General features: G+C 46.1%; 1 protein-coding gene across 43 annotated transcripts in view; it reads left to right on the plus strand.

Moving 5' to 3' along the window:
* LOC138917083 (uncharacterized) overlaps nt 1-16,779 on the plus strand; it is a 102,743-nt gene that overhangs the window by 18,072 nt on the left and 67,892 nt on the right. For 17 of the 43 annotated variants that reach the window (XR_011424538.1, XR_011424533.1, XR_011424548.1 and 14 more), the window contains 6 exons: nt 2,689-2,783; nt 2,927-3,132; nt 4,771-5,248; nt 5,345-5,464; nt 7,106-7,311; nt 12,016-12,288. The gene's annotated coding sequence lies outside the window, so the exon portion shown is untranslated. Of the gene's footprint in view, nt 1-2,688; nt 2,784-2,926; nt 3,133-4,770; nt 5,249-5,344; nt 5,465-7,105; nt 7,312-12,015; nt 12,289-12,995; nt 13,139-14,152; nt 15,044-16,779 lie in introns of those variants that run through there. The other 26 variants (XR_011424541.1, XR_011424534.1, XR_011424543.1 and 23 more) reach the window with 14 other exon arrangements.

A 16,779-nucleotide genomic window follows, 5' to 3' on the forward strand; every position in this document is an offset into this window, starting at 1 on the left:
GATAGGAATGCCTCCCTTAGCAGCAGGAAATTCAGCACTTACCATGTCCCATGCGGCATGCTCTCCCAGAATACTTTTAATATGATATCCCAGTGTATTTAACATTTTAAAATTACTCCATTTGGTTAAAATCACTTAGATTTTTTTGAGGATCTTGGTCTTTCTCCAGCCCAGTTTAAACCATAATTTCCTGAAGACTAGGATTATCTCGCCATGTTCTTTTTCACGTCCCCGTCGTTTCTAGTCAAGCCTCAAAACGTGAAGTCTGCACTGTGGGTTCATAGCACCTCAGAGATCATCTCGATTCTCCCCATCCCACAGTGGGAAATTGACCTCAGTGAACGTGGAGTAGAGTGTTTAGTATCAGCCTTAAAATAAGTGTTTTCTTTTTTATTGTCTTTTCTTCCTGTCTGCTTTTCAGAGTAGAAGCAACAGTAATTTAAACTTTTCTACTATGTGACCTACACTCCACAGGTACCTTATAATAGCTGAGCCAGGGCTTAACAAAGGAATTGGGTGTGTGTGGTATTTGTGTGAGCATGTGCTTGTGTGTGTGTGTGTGTGTGTGTCACAATCTGATTGCCGATGTGGGATGGGAGATGGGAAAGAATGTTTAGGCACTTGTGTATTTATATCAAAGAGATGGTAGGACCCACAAAAAAGAATTCATTTTTTGTGATGTTAATGTTATATTTTGGGGGGAGGTTTTGGGGGAGGAAGATTTGCTTCTAAGGGGTGGACTCATATCTCTGTGTGGGGAGGCTCAGTTATAACGACAACTGAAGTCTCTCCTGGCGTTGGCATATTTCGTTCTCGTAGGGAGAAATGCAATGCTCATCCCTCCTCCCTCACACCCCCCACCACTTCCTTGGTGCCCTTCCAAGGTAGGGCCCTTGGTGCTGGCTGCTCATTCCTCCCCCAGGGGTGGCTTTCCAAGGCCAAGAGGGCCAGAGAGGGCTGCTGCCAGAGATGCTTCTGTTCTGGCTCCTTCTCACTCCCCTTCCTGTCTGCTGGGCCTTTTGGTGGCAGCACCTAGTCCTGACGGGGTTAGAGTACCACCCTGGAGCGGATGGTGTGTGCACCAGCAAGCATCCAGTCAATTCATGAGTTATCCTCTGCGTGAGCTGGGCTGTGATGTGCCGTTATCTTCCTGCTCCCATTGTACACTTCACACACCAGCTTTCTCTCCAGACAGTTGTTTGATCACTAACTACTTCGAATATCATGACCATAGGCTCATTTATTTTTTTCTGTTTTAAAGGATGGTGCTGGTGTGCACAGGGAGCAGCCACGTCAATTTACACATTTGCCAAGGTATCCGATTGTGAGCTGCCTATCAAGGTGCTGACTTTAATAAAAGCTTATTACCATGAGCATTATTTAGCATTTATGTGGCTCCTCACAATTGTTTACCCATTATTTCTCAGCGCTCCCCTGTCCAGGTGATCAGTGTTAGCAACCCGCATTGTAGAGGCAATAAATCCGGGGTCCTGGAGAGGTTTTAGTAATATCCCTAAAAGGACACAAAGTGAATAACCACAGAACAGTGACTTTCCTGGAAACCCTTGAAACTGGCCTGGACCCCTCTCCCTCTAGCATACTTGGCGAGTTCACTCATTCCATCATCTGGTTTGCAGACCTGCACAGGGTGGGCTCTTCTCACAGATTGCAGCTCCGATACCCTGAGGCCTTCCCTGGCAACCTTATCGACAACAGCATCCCTTCCCCAAGGCTCTATCACATTCCTGTGTTTATGGACTCCACAGAGCTTAGTGCCACCTGAAGTTATCTCGTTTATGTGAAGTTGTGTGTCTTTGTGTTTGTTGTCTGTCTGCACCACTCAGGAAGGTCATCACTATGAAAATAGCAGTCTTGCCTGGGTTGTTCATGCTGTGTCCATCCTCTTTGTTGAAAGCACCTGTCATTACAGTAGGCACTCAGTAATGCTTGTTGAGAGAATGACAAAGACAGACCCTGTAAATACTGTTACTCACACGTCATTTTCTTTGCCTTTTTATCTCTTTCTGGATTTTCTGGCCATAGTCACACATACAGTCAGTTATTCTCAATTACGCTGGAGCTAATGATCCAGGCTGTGGATGGCCCAGGTCCTTGGCTTCCTTCCCTCTCTGGCTTCCTCTCCTCTGGAGATTCCTCCAGATCTTTCGGTCTTTTCTGGCCTTAGTTGAGAGGGGTCGAGAGGAGAGTAGGGCAATGAAAGTCCTATTAGACAATTTTGCAAGTTCTAATAGCTTTTGACAGGTACAAAGTTGAAATTATTGATCTGAAGATTTATTTTTTACCTTATTTGTGGATTTAAAAAAATGCATCTGTTTTATATATGCAGTACAGTGAAAAGTGCTTTGAAGAAGTTAAAAACACTGGATAAATGTAAGAGAGAATTATGTATGTATGTAGTCCCATTAACCTTGGTAATTGAGACTTGGTTGTAGATTTAAAATATAATTAGTTTTGATAGAACAGTAGCTCACACTTTTCTAATGGGTAGAGCCAGACGAGGCTTAGAAAACGTACCTTTGGTAGATTTTATTTTTGAGCCATCAAATCAAGACAAAGCTTACAATTCCTTCAGAGGCTAAAAGGGTGGCAGTAGTCGTGATTTCTCATCAACAAGTAAGAATAGGCAAATGGTCTTAAACGATTGAGTTTTCTTGCTTCAAATTTCAGGACAATGAGAATACAGTTTCCTCCGAAAAAATCTTAGGCTGATCTTGGAAGAAAGACCCCCTGGATCATCTAAAAATAAAGTTTTCTATTTAAAGGTTGGTTTTAATGTTCATTATAGCCCTATGTGCTACCAGAAAATGGTTTGCCTTTTTGTTTTAAACATAAGGAATCAATGTAACGCCTTATACCCGATAACCTGTGCTGTTGTATTTGGTCCTCCCTACAACTCTGTCCATAGATATTATTGTTGCCACTTTATAGATGAAAAAACGGAAGCAAAACCATTAAGTGCCTTCCCCAAGGTCTTAAAAGAAGTCACCAAGAAGGTGGTGTGGCTCAAGTCTCCTGACTCCAGTTTACTATTTCCCACAATAATGTTGGAAAACCACATTGGAACGGGAAGACTCATTCCAAGTACTGCTGTCACACCAGCAAGCTTCAAAGGTCAGGCAGATATTTTACTTTACGGTTAAATTGGCCACGTTTGCTCAGTGTGTGCTATATCCCAGGCCCTGTGCTTTGCCCTGGGAGGATTCTGGGAAAGTAAAAGACGGATTAGACTTTTCTGGCTCTTACAAGCTGGTGGGAATGGGAGACACATACATACAAACGTGGAAGGGCAAGGGGGACAGTGCACTAAGAGAGATACACAGCTCTGTGGGAGCAGGGGAGGAGCAGTCTCTGAACACGTTCCAGGAAAGGGGTCACCTTCCATGCCAAGATGAACTTTGCATGAATAAAGATTTAAGTGAGGAAAGATTGAGAAGAGTGAAGAGGGGAATGGGGTGTCGACCAAATTTCATCCACCTGCAATTTTACTTACTCAAATTTTATCTACCACGGCAAGAAGTTAGTGTCTAATATTTTTAAATTACTTTTAAATACAAGTATTTGCGTATTAGTTATATAAATAGAGGTAAACACCAGAACAACTATGATAGAAACGGCTCAAGTGGTTTCCATGGGGAATGGAACTGGGGGGATAGGAAGGATTGGGGTTGTGAGGTGGGGGAGGGCCTGCCGTGGTTCTTTATAAAGCCTTCAGTACTATTTGGTTTTAAAGGCACAGGTATGGATTCCTTAGATAAATATTAATTTTTAAGTGAGCCTTAAAGAATGAGTAAGGTTTCTCCAAGGAGAGGGAGGAGGTGGGTATTTATAGCAGAGGACCCAACATTAACAGAGAGAGGCGGCAGGAGAGCAGAGGGAAGAACAGGTGACCCATTAGGATGACTGTGGAACACACCTCCCTGCGTGGGGACACCTGAGCTGGCGCTTGATTGCAGAAGGCCTTGGATAGAAGGGCGCGCACAGACACACAGACACACACACACACACACACACACACACACACACACACTCATGTGGTTGTCGGCAGGAAAGCAATAAAGGGTATTGGGCAAAGGGGTGATATGCTCAGAACTGAGCTTTACGTACAGCAGTGGTTCTCACCTTGGAGATTACCTTGCTTGTTAAAATTGCTGGGCCCCACATCAAAGTTTCTTCTTGAGTAGGTCCAGAGTGAGGCCCGAGAATCTGCATTTCTAATAAGTTCCCAGGCAATGCTAATGCTGCTGGTCTGGGAACCACAATTTGAGAAGCAATAATAGAGTAATCTGGCAACAAGGAGAAGTCGAGACTAGAGTAGTGGGAGAATGAAGGTCAAGGGACTGTTCCACTAGGACAGAGCAGAAGGAATGGGGCCCTGATGGTTAGTGACGGTGAGAAAGTCCAGAACAGCAATCAAGAAAACAGACTGACGGCTTCAAAGGATAGAGGACCATTGGGCCATGTTCTGGGTCACACCAAATCACAAATCACTGTTAAATCTCCAGTGCTTGGGCCAAGTATGCCAAGAAGCACCTGAAATTCATTTTTAAAGCAGCAATCCTGTCTAGAAATTAAGCTGTGAGCTTTGCCTTACTTTCCCTTTCTTCCCCATCTCTAACCTCATTCTAGTGCAATTTAGGTTACAAAAGCATCTTCCAGGGAGAGCATTCATATCTGCACGTGGTCAGAAAGTGTATCTGTCTGTATATATAAAATCGTATTAAAGCTGGTTTCCTTATTATTTCATTTTAGAACATCCCTGTAGCTAAATGGTGTTCAAAGTAAACATGGAGAACAGAAAGCATCCATCTCTACCTAGTGGGGCAAAAAATGACTGAATTCCCATACCATATAAATACCCCATGAAAAGACAGAGGAATCCTTGATCCACCCAACATTCACTGAGTATCTGCCTTGTGGCAAGCACTGCGGGTGTGCTTGGATACAAAGATAAGTAAAACGTGGGCTCCACTCCCAGCAGTTCAACATCTAGTAGTCTTTGTCCCATGCTCTTAAATCTTGCTAAGGATTGGGTTTTGTTTGTAATAGAAATTCTAAAGCATGGACAGAAGAAGTTATCTTTTCTAAATTGCCCACCTCTGTTGTCTAATTATTCCACTGAGGAAAACACTTGGTCCTGGATTACTTCGCTGAGCTCAGATATGTTTTGCTGACACACAGAGTCTGGGCAGCATCCAGCCCCCCGTTTACTCCCTGGTCTTTAAGTCTAGTAAGTATTTTATCATTTACACCTTTCGATGTCCAAAGAGAGTGCCGCTCGGGGTTTAACACATGTAATTTCCTTTACTACCTCCCCAAATAACAGGGTCATTTCAGGACCAGGACAGTTTGGCACTGGGACGTGTTTCCCAGAAGCACTAATAGTTCGAGAGAGGAGCAAGTGTCTTCACATCTGCAGGTCTGGGTGCCGAACTTTCTACTGTCGGTGAGAATCATGTCCCAGTGAAAATGTAGAAGTGAACCAACCCTCAAAGGGATAAGGTGACAGGGAGTGGTGTTTACTTGAGTCAGAGAGTAACTGAAAATGACTTCTGCAGCTGGAATAAAACAAAGGGTTGAAGGTCAACTTCCTCTTTGATTTTGGCTAGTCAGCAGTTCAAGCAGCCTTTTCAAATGTTTCGTGTCTGCTGACTTGTCCAACTCTATAAAAGACCCCACATCTTGCACCAACCTGTACCTCTTGGGCACTGGAGTGAAACAAAAGGAAAAATGTTCCGTCTTATTAGAATTAATGAAGTCATGCCACTCACATCCGTCCACGTTACTCCACTTTGGTCACCACCATTGTGGTCCATGCTGACATCATTTCTCTCGTAGATTACTGCAGTGGCCTTCTCACTGGTCTCTCACATCCTGTTTACCCCATCCAAAGCATTCTTCACATTAAATCACTGTAATTCATTAATTCACAGTATTAATTCACAGTAATCTTTTGGAAACTCAAATAATACAACTAAAATCTGAATACCCTACACATATAAAGAAATCCTAACTTAAAAATTTCCCCTGGCTCCCCATTGCTCCAAAGACTTAACTAGTTCATTTGGCCCAGAGAACTCTGCTTAATCGGTGCCTCCCACGCTTTACCCTCTTCTTGCTGCATCACGTTCCTCCCTCCTCACTCTCCCTGCTCTCATCACCCAGATTCCTCTGCCTGGAACACTTCTCCCTCCCTGCTTTGCCAAGTTGTCTCCTACTCACCTTTTACCTCTTAAGCCTTATCAGCTCCTGAGGGGTGGGTGAGGAAGACCCTCTTCTCCTTGGTTAGGCCAAATCCCCATGTTTTAAACTCCCTTGGCACCGACAACCAGCTCATGAACCCTTCATAGAATGTAACATGGGACATTTACACAATCTTGTATGATTAATTTCTGCCTGATCTCCCCTCTAGACTGTAAGATCCATGAAGGCAGAGACTCTACCTTTTTGCTTACCATTGTATTCCAGAGCCTGGCATAGTGTCTGGCACATGTTAGGTACTAAATAAATTCATTCTGAAGGAAGGAAGAATGAATGAGTGGTAAATTGATACTTCTAAAATAATAAAGAGGAGGCCTAGCATTTTAAATGAGTGATAATAATGGGTAGCACATATTAAACTTCTAGTGTTAGGTAAACACTGTTCAAAACTCTTTACTCATTCATTCCAGTTCCGAGGACCAACCCTATCAGTACACGTCAGTATCTGCACATAATAGATGAGATCTGAGACTCAGGCTACTTGTGCAAGGCCAGGCAGCCAGTGTAAGGTGAAGCCTTAACAGTTGTCAATGTTGTTACTCTATTTATTACTATTCTCACCTTGGTGGAGTTCCTAAGAGTGCCATCGTCAAAGGGGGTGGTGTTGGGCAGGCACAGCCCGCCCCCAGGCCTCTGAGCGCCTTCTCAGGCTGGGCCTGGAGTGAGAGTTTGGGGGCCCAGGGGCTGTGAGGGCCTGCCCACCGTAATGGAAATGGCAGATGGAGGAAAGGATCCTTCAGGCTGGGCAGTGGGGAAGGTCACTCAGGCATCCAGAAACCTTCCTCAGAACCTGTCTTTGAATTAAATCTCAACTCATATCTTCCAGAAGCCTGAGGTGAGATGTCTGGCCGTGTTGCTAGTGCCGTCGCCCTCAAGAAGCCAAACAGGCTCTCAGAGTCTCTCAGGCCCTGCCCCCGGACGTGGCCCCGCCCCAGAGCATGCTGGGCAGGACCTCCCCATAGATCCCTCCCATTGCCAATGTATTCCTCCAGAGGATTCTGAGCTCTGCTTGGTGTTTCCAGCTGTGATGAGGTAAATGTAGTCTTGGTCCTCTGGAAAAGTAGATAATTAAGGCAGATAGTCCACACATGTGAAAGTGTTGTGACTTGGAAAGGGTGGGCAGATCCCAGGTTGGGAGGATTAAGGAAAGCATTGAGGGAAACCTTTCAGTATGGTGGGAAGGAAGGAGGAAAGAAGAGATGGAGGATCTCATTTTGGTTTTGGTTTTGTTTTGTTTTGAAGTGTTTATGAAGAAAAGTTCCCATCTGATGACTTCTCTGTTTCCCTCTGGTGGTCCAGCACATATGATCAATGAGCGAGGAGTGTGGACAAGGTGTAGGAAAGTGGAATTGTTTTGAGAACTTAGGCAAGCGAGTTGACTGAGAAAACAATCACAGAAGCTCCCCCGAGACAGGGCCTCTGTTTGTTGCCTCCACTGGGTGTCCCAAGTGCTTGGAAGAGCGTCTGGCACATGGTAACACAGGAGGAATGACTGGATTCTGAGGCAGTGGTGGAGCTGAGCAACAGATGTAGAACAGAAGTTTATGGGGCACAAACACACTTGTGTGATTTTATCCAAGAGGAAGCAGACCCTTATTTGAAGGCAGTTCTAAAACAGGCAGAGTTGGATTTTGCTAGGCAGGACGAATGAAAGAAGGGGGTAGGCTGTTTAGAGCAGAGCAGTATATTTAGGTTTAGGATTAAGTGATGCCCCATGAAGTTTTCCTTGGAGAGGGAGGTAATGAAGACAAAGGTTGTCAGGTAAGTAGGGGAAAGTATAGAGTGGCTTGTAGTTCCTGAATAGGTTGAGGCATTAGCATGCTGAGGGCATAAGCTGAGAGGATAAAGGGAGGAATGTCAGACTGTATTTTTTCAGAACACACAAGTGTTGCTGGTGATAAGTTCTAGGATATGGCCATAACTGAACTGGAATGAAGGTAAAGGACTCTAAGATGAGAAGGAGCAGACAGTGAGAGATCAGATCATTGGATGGTCTATCTGCATGGATGTTGGGGCCTCTGATTGATTCCTTCCCCTTTGAGTTCCTTTCCTGTCCACAGAACTGGCATTTCCTCTAACTCTAACCTTCAGTCCATGGCATGACTCTGGACAAGAAGGCAGAAATGGGGTGGTGAGAGAGAGGGTTGAAGTAGACATCCGTTTTGTTTTTGTTTTTATTTTGACACTCAGCATTCACTCACCTTCTAAAAATAGTCCTTCTTTTGCCCTCTGGGGATCTAACCCCGTTGTCAGTTTCAGTCCATGTCAAGTGGAGTTGTTTATCACTAACGCTCTTACTTTAAAGGAGGGCATTGAAGTCAGGCTTGGCCAAAAAGATTGGTCCATGCTTTTGGCAACAGTGATTGGTCAGGGATGGGCATGTGACCCAACAGGAAACAATAAGGCACAGTGGGACTTCTGAAGGGACTAGTGGGAGAAACAACCCATTTTTAGCTGCGCTTTTAGTTTGGAAGATGTAGCTACGAACTTGCCAGACAGACTTACAAGGTAGCCAGTCCAGAATCTAGAGCAGAGAAATGGATAGAAACTGAAACTTGATGACATCAGCTGAGCCCCAATATGAATCCTCCTGCGTGAGGGCAGCCTTACTCCCAGAGCTTTTTCAGGTGCCTGAGTCAACAGATCCTGTTTTTAAAGTCAGTTGAATTGCGCTTGCCATCATTTACATCCAAAGAATCCCTCACAGCGTAAGGGGGCTCTCCATCCCTGGCTCCCTCTTCTGTGCTAGCACTCTGAATATATATTACCTTCTCTGTCCTTCAGGTCGTGCCCTTCTATAAAAGAGGGTAAAGAAACCTACTTCAAAGCATTGTAAAGTTTAAATGGGATAATATACATAAAAAGCATAAATTTGTTCCACAACATTGAAGTACAATAAGGAGTACTTAATTTTTCTAAATTAAATCTGGCTCAAAGACCCCATTTTCAAGGGTAGGAAGATACACAATAGTAGTCATTAATGGGAACTTTTTGCCTATTTAGTTAAGTATTCACCATGAAATATGTAGGTAAGAGCCTGTGATCTTGAGTCCATCTTGGTTGCCCCTGGGACTTTCATTGCCCAAGCCCTTCAGGCCCATTGAAAGGCCAGTGGCTGCACAGCCTCTGTGCTAAGTGTGAGCAATGCCGTGTCTTGCGACAGCTCTCAAGATGATGGGGCTTGATGATTAGTCATCTCAGCATCATCACTTCATCCCTTAAAACATTGTGCTGTCTCCTAGAGGACTTCCACACAGAACCCGTCCACCTAAGGGACTCATCTCTACATCCTGATTCTCAGGGTCTTGGAGCCACTGCTACCTTTAGGCAACTCTCCTTCTCTCACCCCAGCACTTGTGTCAACCCCTATCTCCTCTCTCCTTGGAGCAGCCAGCTAAAGTCTCCTCCCACATGAGGGTCTGGACAGGACTGTACAACAGGTATCTCACAACTTCTGCTTGGGTTCAGGAAACATGAAAGCCATTAATAACTCCTGAACCCAGAAGCCCAGAACTTCCTGTAAGACAAATGAGGAAAGGTAACTTTTATTCCTTCTGGAATCCCCTCAGGTGGAGGGTAGAAACAGCATTATCCTGCTTCAAATGAAGGTTGCCTCAAGCTGGGCAAGAATCCCTGCAAAGGAAAATTACCTACTCTTGTCAGCCCAACCCCCTCCCACAGTGAAGCATTGCTAAACTTGCATAATACTCAGTTCCTTCTCTACCTCCTGGCCCCCATAGAAGGAAGGAACAGACCCCGAGTCTCCTGGGAGAGATAGGGAGGCAGCCTCCACAAATCTCTGAGCTTCCACTTGGCCTCCCTAAGGAAGACCAAACGTGTCCTTGTGACCCCAGGAAAATAACCTAAATTAGGCTCTGATCCAGGGCCAATGGAAGTTCCAGAGGAAAGGCCTCAAGAGGAGCCCCGGGGCCAGCCCCGTGGCCAAGTGGTTAAGTTCGCACGCTCCGCATTGGCGGCCCAGGGTTTCACTGGTTCGGATCCTGGGTGTGGACGTGGCACTGCTCCTCAGGCCACATTGAGGCGGCGTCCCACATGCCACAACTAGAGGGACCCACAACTGAAATATACAACTATGTACTGAGGGGATTTGTGGAGAAAAAAAGAAGGAGAAGATTGGCAACAGTTGTTAGCTCAGGTGCCAATCTTTTAAAAAAAAAAAAGAGAGAGAAGAGCCCCTTCTCATAGCCTGGGCCCCTTCATTGTGGCTGCAGATTACGGCACAGTTCTGAGTGTTAATCCATGTGAAGGCTGCCTCAAGAAAGCTGATTCCCTTAGGCAGCACCTGGTACCAGAGAAATTCACAGTGCCTGAAGCTGAGATCTGGGGTTCCCATACCCAAGCCACATCAAGGTACCAGTCAATTCATGCATTTTATTCGCCCTGACATTAGGTTTGGAGTGTGGGCTTGAGGGTATAAAAATTCAGGTAACCCATTCCCATCACATTCTATGTCACTGAAAATTCTTCAGGTGCCACAGAGTACCATGTAAATGAGACCCCCACCCCCACCCCCCACACCCCCCAAGCTGCACAGCACTGATCTCTGGGTATAAGCAGCAAGCCCATGAAATCTGTTTCTAGAGAAATTCCTCCTCATCTCTCCAGTCACTGTTCAGCTAATACGTTTTCCTTCTTTTGGTAAGAGTCCTGCTTTCCCATAGGAACTGGAATCTGGGAAAAAGGAAAACAGTACTAGAAGCAGAACAAGAGTGTGGGATCACTCCTGGGTGGTACTGTCCCCTCATTTGGACAGTTCACTGCCTAGATGTGCTGAGTGTGCAAATTCTGTCTCGTTGCCTCATCCAGTGTTTCTCTGAATAGAAGCAAATATCTGGGCACCAGGTATGACTTGTCTTGTGACCCCAGCCAGTAAGTCAGCCCTTTTGAGCCACCACCTCTCCCTTGGTTAGAAGCTCTTTGGCAATGGGTTCATGGAAAACATCCCAGAATGGGAGCTACATGCTGAATTCCCTAGTACTGGCTTTGCCATCGATTGTGTGATTCATTCTCTCTGATGTTCAAGCTGTGAGAAGCAAATTTGAAATGATGGATGTGCTATATTAAATATATCAATAAGAGCAGAAGTTAAACCTTGCAAGCTGTAGGGTTTGCTTCCTCGATAAGCCTGGCTATCTCTATGGGAACTGAAGGTTTCTTCTTTAGGCCTATAGTCGGGGAGCTAGAGCAGAGTGGAGATACGGTGGCGGAGCGAGGATGAGCCGTCTTGCTCCTAATTTTTCCTCCCCTCTAAGTCTGAATACTGGCAGTGGTGAGGCAGGTGGTTCTAAGGGCTCCTTTCACTTTACCGTTCATGATGACCCCACACCGCCTTTACCTCCATGCCACCTTTCCCTGCTTCTTTGGATGCTTCAATCTCTTTGATGTTTTTCTTACCAGACGTTTCTCCGCTTAGCCATTAAACAGCTTTACCTTTGATGACGTGGATATGGATGAGCACAAGGATCCACTTGGTCCCTTTGGTCACTTTTGCTTCAGTGAACTCAGTGGGATGTCCAAGAAGAAACCCTTGTGTTAGGAAGAGTTCTAAGAAGGTTCCAAAGATCCCTTCTTATGCTAGTCACACCCTTGTATAATCTGCTCCCCTTGAGTGTAAGCTGGACCTCGTGATTTGCTTCTGACTAATAGAATAAGGGAAAGGTGATGGGATATCATTTCCCTCGTTAGTTTACAAGATTGTGACTTCTGTCTTGCTAGCAGACTCTCTCCTGGCTTTGATGAAGCAAGCTGCCATGGTGGAGAGGCCTACATGACAAGGAACTGAAGGTTGCCTCCAGCCAACTCCAGCCAACAGCCATCCAGGAATTGAGGCTCTCAGTCCAACAGGCCTTGAGGAACTGCATCCAGCCAGCAGCTATAGAAGTGAGCAAAGAAGTGTGTATTTCCCCAGTCAAGCCTTCAGCTGAGACCCCAGCCCCAGCTGCCACCTTAATTGCAGCCTTGTGAGAGACCTTGGAGCAGAGAACCCAGGTAGGCCTTGCCTAGATCCCTCACCAACAGAAACTATGAATTAATAAATACTTGGTTTTTTTAGCCACTAACTTTTGGGGTATTTGTTATATAGTAACTAACACACCCCTAAATTACTGTAACCTTGGTGTAAGATGTAGCATGGCTGGGAAGGCAGGCACCAAATGAGAGGACAACCTCCTTGACAACATTCCTGGAGATACTGTCTTCAATCTCGAAGACTATCCCAAGTTCTCTTAGCTGCAGTGGTATCATTGTGCTCCCCCCAGCCCTGATTAGTCTCCAGGAGGTGAGGCCTAGGTAAGGTAGTGCTGGGTGGAGTGGATGGCCAGGATGTGGGGTGTTAATCTGTCTGGAAGGGACATTTTGAGCTCGAAGTGACCCTCAGGGATCATGAGGAGTGATGATAAGGTCATTCTTCCCCTCCTCATTTTTTCTTTCCTTTTCCACTCACTCCACCATTCCTTTTTCCCTACTTGTTGTCTCCTTTTGCCCCAAATTCTGGGTGGCTGCCTGACGACCATTCCTACAAATGATAGCCAGGTGATCTCTTGGTCTTGCAATAATTCTACCAAGCTGGGCATCCTGAGGAAGTTTCCCTCGGGAGCATCTCTGCCCTTTCCTTGAGGTGTCCTCACATGCAGGGAGACCTCATTGTTGAGCTCAGAATGTGCCTTCCAGACAGATTACCACCCCACATATAACAGATTCTTCGGTGGGACCCACCCAGTTCCTGGACCCTGCCCTGGCCACTCCAGTGTCCACAATCGCAAAACCCACCCATACGCACACCTGCACTGACTGCTCACCTGTGAGATACTCAGGAATCAGCAACTTTTTCTAAATGAAGGTAAGTTACCGTTTTCAGGAAAAGATTCATATCTCTGGTCCTTTTCAGAGCTGCAAGGTCTCTCCTCCCGTCTGCTCCAGGAAGGGTAGAGGAAGGGCAAGGGTGAACTGCCCCCCATTTTCGTTAGGGTCAGCTGAGGCGTGGGGACGCGGCCCACCACCCAGACCTCCTGAGGGAGAGAAAGGCTCTTAGGAGCAGGTGACATTCATTCCTCACCAAGAGATCCAAGAGCAACATTTCCCCCTGCCACTCACCTCAGGGCCTAAACACCCCCACACTTCCAATTCCAAAACTTTCTGAGGCAACAAGGGGAAATTCTGGCTGTATCCTTCCAGAGGAACGCATCCCACCCTGCAGCTGTGTATAGTTCAGGATAGTGAGGGAGCAGATGGAAAGACAAGTTGAGCCAACTTCTGGACTTGAAGGGTTCTTCTCATTTTGAGAAGGCCCGGAAGTTTTTAGAGTAAACTTTTTGTACTTTTTATGAAAAAGTAAAGTGTTTTAAGTACAGGACATCTGAGTAAGGTCAAATACAGGACCCAAGATAAAACTGAGAAAGCCACTGTCAGGCCCCCTACAAGGGACTGGTCATCTTGCAGAAACCAAAAGAGGAAATCAGTCAGAGCTGACTTCCCTCCTTCCTTTCCCTGAGCATAAGCGCTGGGAACCCCAAACCCACTCCCCCAAAGCACCACACAGAGAACGCTACTCTCTCCTAGCAGAAACATTTATTGAGGACGATCAGTATTCTTGGTTGTGCTAACCATGGTTCTCATCAGAGGATGTGTTCTCGTGAAAATGGCAATGCTTTCTCAACAAGGACTGAATGATTTCTTTGGGGACATTTTTCCTCCCTGGAAGTGCTGGAGAAGCATTTCCTGTTTGAATAGAAGAGTCAGATCTCTGAACACAGTGCTTTCATTAGAGGTGAGGGTGGCCGGAGGGACGTGGCATACATCATGCATGCAGGTGGGTCTTGGATGGGGCACAGACTCCCTTTAGGGTGGGGAAGGGGGTTGACTCTGGCATAAATGCTGGTCCTTGAAGGCCACAACTTTCCAGGGCTGTCTGATCCTGTCTCTTTTCTGTCTAACCCTTGTACGAAAACTCTTGTCAGGAGGGACAGCATCTTGGCTGCAGGATGTGGTCCTTGCCCATTCCCCTGGCTGTGGGTCAGAGAGAGCCCCGTAGTTGGAGGGATGTCCCTCGTCAGGCTCTACCTGGGCCTGCAGTTCCCCCTTCTGCTGACTTAACTCTGCAGCCTCAGGTTCGTATCTCCATGCCAGTTTCTCCTCTAGGATCTTCCCGATGGCTGCCATGAGCTCATGAGCTTCAGGAGGCCCACAGCTCACGAGAGCTGCACTTTGAGCTGGGTCTCGGAGCGGTGCAAAGGTTGACGTGAACTTGGCTTTTTGCTGGGGACTTTCCTGCCCTGTGATTTTTTTCTTGGAATTAATCCACTGAAAAAACTGCCTCATTTTTTTTCTGAAGTAACTTTCAGGAGGAAACTGTTCATTCTGTGACAGATACGGGGAAGTGCCCTCTAATTCTCTGTCCTCAATAGAGTGGCTCTTCTTTCTGGCTTTAGACGTCCCAACTCCTGAATCCTCGCTTCCACATTCTCCTGCTCTGGAATCCAGAGGTCTCACTGTCTTTGCAGCTGGTGGGAAATTCCTATCCTGGCATTTCCATGAGACATGCTTAGAGGCCCAGGGTTCCCGCCAATGCCCATTGTCCTCCAAGTGGACTTGCAGCACCTGGGAAGCTCCCATGTCCCCACTGGAGACGCTCTGGGACTGAGTCAGTGAGGAGTCGGAAGGCAAGCTATCTGAAGTAAGGGATATGTCAGCGGGAGAGCCTTTAGGCTGGCTATGTTCCTTGCTCTTCAATTGAAACTTCAACTTGGTAAGGAGCTGTTTTTTAATGTCTGATGGCTTGGAATCTTGGGGAACTGGTATTTTTGGTAAGGGACATTCACTGGTCAGGGTAGTTTCTACTTTGCTCACATTGATATTTACCATTTGGGAGCTTCCCAACTTGTTGGTTGTCAAGATGTCACAAGATTGTGATGTAAGAACGCACAGCTCCTCAGCCTTGACTATCTCCCTGAAGTTCATGGTGGACGTGGAAAAATGTTTTCAATTCTTCTCCACCATCTTTTGGCCCTGAATCATGTCCTCTCTATCACTGGAACTCACATTCTCATCCCTTGGCACATGTCCAACCCCAGCTTGCCTTGTGGGCACCTCTCGGCTGCATCTGTTATTGTCTAGTGCAGTCTTACTCTGACTCACTTTGTCTATAAAGCTGTGTGTGAGGATCTCTGAAGTCTGTCTGCCATGCTCGATTGACTGGATGTCCTTGGCAAGCTCCTGGTCGCTATCAGAGTGGGATGGTTTTAGGGCCCCCTGTCCTTCGTTGCCCACAGATGAGGTAGCAGGGAGTGGAAGATCCAGGATGGGGACTGAATTCGTTGTTTGCACCTTATTTCCCTGAAAACTTTTAGAGCTTCCCTCAAGGGGCTTGGAAACCTCAAATTCCTTTCCCTTACTTGGAGTCTTATTTCGTTTGTCACCTATGTCTTGACCCCCTCTTATTACTTACAGAACAATCATTTTATTCTATTTTTCCCTTTTTCTCCTCCCTTCCATTTTTCAAATCATGTTGTTTTTAGAAAACAAAATTGGTATTTTATTTTTCCACCCTTGTAACCATCTTTATTTTACTTAGACATCTACAACTTAATGTATTTCACGCTCACCATCATAATGCTTTTTGAATTTTGCCCCAGTTGACACTCAGCCAATTTTTGAGTCCCAGTCTGTCTAAGTGGAGTTGCCTTTCCTCCAAACCCCTATTGTAAGGGTGGGTATGTGTGCAGTCCATGGTGAGACCCCCATATATCTGTAACCTGGTGCATAGTCTGGGACTCACCTCTGGTTCATGAGCTGCAGGTGTTCTGGGGGAGACCAACCATGGCTCCACCGAGGCCGTGAATATCAGAGGCGGCACTTCCATCCTGATAGGTGAACTGTACACATTAAGGGCAAGATCTTGTATATTCCTGTTAAGCATAGATGGACGGAAGGCAGCAAGATCACCTTCCCAAAGAGGGGGATGCCATGCCTGATGACCTCCCTGCAGATAGTGTTTAGTATTCAAAGAACAGCCCAGTGCCTTTTTGGAATAAGGCATCAGTGTGCTGTGCAGTGCCTGGATCAGCCTCAAGGTGGTGATGCCTGGATCAGATTGAGGAGGGGGCGGGGGGAACAGGACAGGGTCACCATATGGATGATGATGTGGCATAAAGCTTTGTTCTACCAGCAAGGTCCTTCTTTCCCCTCTTCATTTTTTCTTTCCTCCTGGCTTACTCCAAGTCATCTTTTCCTTACTCTCAGCTTTATTTTATCCTGGGAGGTAGGTGGCTACTTGGTCAACATTGTTACTACTGGCAGCTGAGTGATGCTTTTGCTCTGCAACAAAATGTCATTGGGCAGTCTGAAGAAATACCTACAGAGGGGAACCACTTCCCCCAGGTGCCTTTCCAGTAGGGAAACCTCAGTGTAAAGTTTAAAGTATTCTTCCCTAACACATTAATATGACTCACATGACAGATTCTTAAGGAGTGTCTGTGCTGTTCC

This window comes from Equus caballus, chromosome 13, assembly GCF_041296265.1.
Source record: "Equus caballus isolate H_3958 breed thoroughbred chromosome 13, TB-T2T, whole genome shotgun sequence".
Lineage (NCBI taxonomy): Eukaryota > Metazoa > Chordata > Mammalia > Perissodactyla > Equidae > Equus > Equus caballus.